Source organism: Buceros rhinoceros, unplaced genomic scaffold (assembly GCF_000710305.1).
Source record: "Buceros rhinoceros silvestris isolate BGI_N320 unplaced genomic scaffold, ASM71030v1 scaffold15947, whole genome shotgun sequence".
NCBI lineage: Eukaryota > Metazoa > Chordata > Aves > Bucerotiformes > Bucerotidae > Buceros > Buceros rhinoceros.
In genome coordinates this window covers 7,570-10,436 of record NW_010424115.1, presented here as the reverse complement: position 1 = coordinate 10,436, position 2,867 = coordinate 7,570, and positions in this window count along the sequence as shown.

Here is a 2,867-nt window from a genome sequence, read left to right as displayed (position 1 = left end):
ATGCTAGATGCTCCCCCAGCTCCAAGTCAGTCTGGCCAATTGGCAGCCATGGTGGCACCTCTGTGAAAACATATTTAAGAAGGGGAAAAAAAAAACCAAACAACTGCTGGAAAACCTGCAGCAGAGAGAAGAATGGGAAGTGAGAGAAACACCTATGCAGACACCAAGGTCAGTGAAGGGGGTGAGAAGGAGGGGTATGTTGGAGTAGAAATTCCCTTGCAGCCCACGCTGAGACAGCAGGCTCTCACCCTGCGGCCCATGGAGATTAACAGTAGAGCACGTACCCACCTGCAGCCCACAGAGGACCCCAAGCCCGAGCAGGTGGCTGTGCCCAAAGAAGGCTGTGACTCCGAGGGAAGCCGAAGACGGAGCAGTCTCTTCCCAAAGGACTGTGCCCCATGGAAGGTACTCACGCTGGAGCAGTGCATGAAAAGTTGCAACCCATGGGAAGGACTCACCTTGAAGAAGTTTGTGGAGGACTGTAGTGTGAGGAGGAGTCCCCACCCTGAGGAGGAAGGATCCGCAGATACAACGTGTGATGAACTGACCGCAGCTCTCATTCCCCATCACCCTGCACCACTGGGGGAAGGAGGTAGAGAAATCGGGAGCGCAGTTGAGCCTGGGAAGAAGGGAGGGGTGGGGGGAAGGGGGTTTTAAGATTTGGTTTTATTTCTTATTATCCTACTGTAATTTGCTTGGTAACAAATTAAACTGATCGTTTTTTTTCAATTTGAATCTGTTTTGCTGGTGACCATAATTGGTGAACGATCCTTCTCTGTCCTTGTCTCTACCTTGAGCCTTTTGTTACATTTTCTCCTCCCCGTCCCACCCTGGGGGAAGAGTGAGTGAGTGGCCACATGGCGCTTTGGTGCCAGCTGAGCCCAAACCAAAATAATGCCGAAGGGATAGAGAAGAGTGAAAATAGTGTGAAGTGGCTACAGAACCTCTGAGTGAGTAAAACAACAAAAGGTTGTATTGGAAGGAGAACTATCATGTTCCCATTTCCTGACATTGATTTCCACTACTGTTGGAGCCAAGGGTTCCTCTGGAGACTCATCTTACTACCCTCAGGGGTCTAGCAATAAAGGAGGAACTACAGCAAGAAAATTCACATGAGACACCCTGCTGGTCAATGCACTGTCAATGATTAAGTCCCACAGCACCAGAAAGCTAGTGACCTTGAGGCCTGGAATGACAGAAGTGCAATGCATTGAACATATTCAAAGAAGGTGTTTGCCTGGTTTTGTGAATCATTTACCCTATTCTACCATAACCTGCAATAAGTGTTTTCAGCGTACTCAGCAGCGGTGAGGCTTCCTCTGGAATTCTTTGTCCAGTTTTGGGGATCAAACTTAAAGGAACAGGTGGAACAGCCACCAAAGGAGGTAAACAGGATGGGGAGAAATTTAATGAGCATGCCAGTGATGGAAAGATTAGAGATGATTAAGCTAAACAAGAGGGGTTCAAGATGGTAATAGCCCTGAAATATGGAAAAGGCTGCCTGCTTTAAAGGAAAGCAGTAGTTTTCTATGCCTGCTGATGGAAGCGGCCTTAGCCTGCACTGGGGAGATTTAGTTTAAGCTTCATGAAAACCTTTTGTAATGAAAATCATAATCAAGTACTGGGATAGATTGCTAAGGACACTGCAAAGGAACTACCTCTGGAAGTTTTTATTGCACAAACATCTCTCAGGAATAATTTTGGTGTGTTTATTCATTGAGAAGAGCAAGGGAGTAATTAACAGATATCAACTTCAACTCCACTCACACTATCTTCTCCTTTTATTTGCCCTCTTCTGTTTGGCCCTATGTGAGCTACCTCCCATTAGTGAAATAAATTGGTGGTGCTAAAGGGACTCTTGACAGTACCCAGGCAAATTAGTTGGCGTCAGCATTCTCCTAATTTCTCATCCGACATATATTTAGGAGGGCAAATGGTCTATATCCCTTAGGTGTCGAGTATTGTGGAAAGTATTGTGGCCTCCAGCTCCATGGGGCAGTGGGACGAGTGGTGAGGCAACATGGTTAACAAAGGGTCAGCTCGCTTCAATGCCTAGGGTTTGACCCATGGTAGAGTTGCAGGCAAAGTCCAAGGGCTAGAGGCATCTAAAATGCAGAACTAAGATGGGCGTTGGTTGAGAGGCTCAGTTCAGGTGCTCAACCCTGCTCTGCAAGGCAAGATGTCATTAGTGGACAAACCTGCCAGGTCTGTAGGTATTGGTCAGGACCTCCACAGGGCTGGGGTTACCCAGCACTGCCCTTCTTTGAGCTCAGCAGGAAAGTAGAGCTTTGCATCATGCTTAGAAAGCCCACTGTATCTTCTCTGTGGGGCCAGAGTATGACCCTTGGTGATGGGCTTAAATCCCAGACTAGGCTGCTCTTTCATTAAGCACAAGGATACCCTGAGTACAGGAGGCTAGAAGTGGGGAAGAAAGCCCACTGTTATCTTCTGTGTGGGGCCAGAGTATGACCCTTGGTGATGGGCTTAAATCCCAGACTAGGCTGCTCTTTCATTAAGCACAAGGATACCCTGAGTACAGGAGGCTAGAAGTGGGGATGGTACCTTCAAGCACAACTGTCCACAGGCCCTGGTCTTCTGCTGCTCTGGAGGCACGTGCAGTGGCAGCAGCAGATCTCCAGCCTGACGCAGTAAGGCCGTTCATATGTTTCAGTAACGACCTTCCTGACTGTGAAGCCCAAGATATGGCCTTTTCTAATCTCTTCCTCCTCCATTTCATATTATTCTTTACTAGTTATGTTTGCGAGTCAAGCAGAAAACAAGCAGCCTACAGGTGAGCTCTCCCATACAGGCACCATGTATATTCAAAAACGTGGGGGAGTACAATAGCTATTCAGCATAGCACCTTA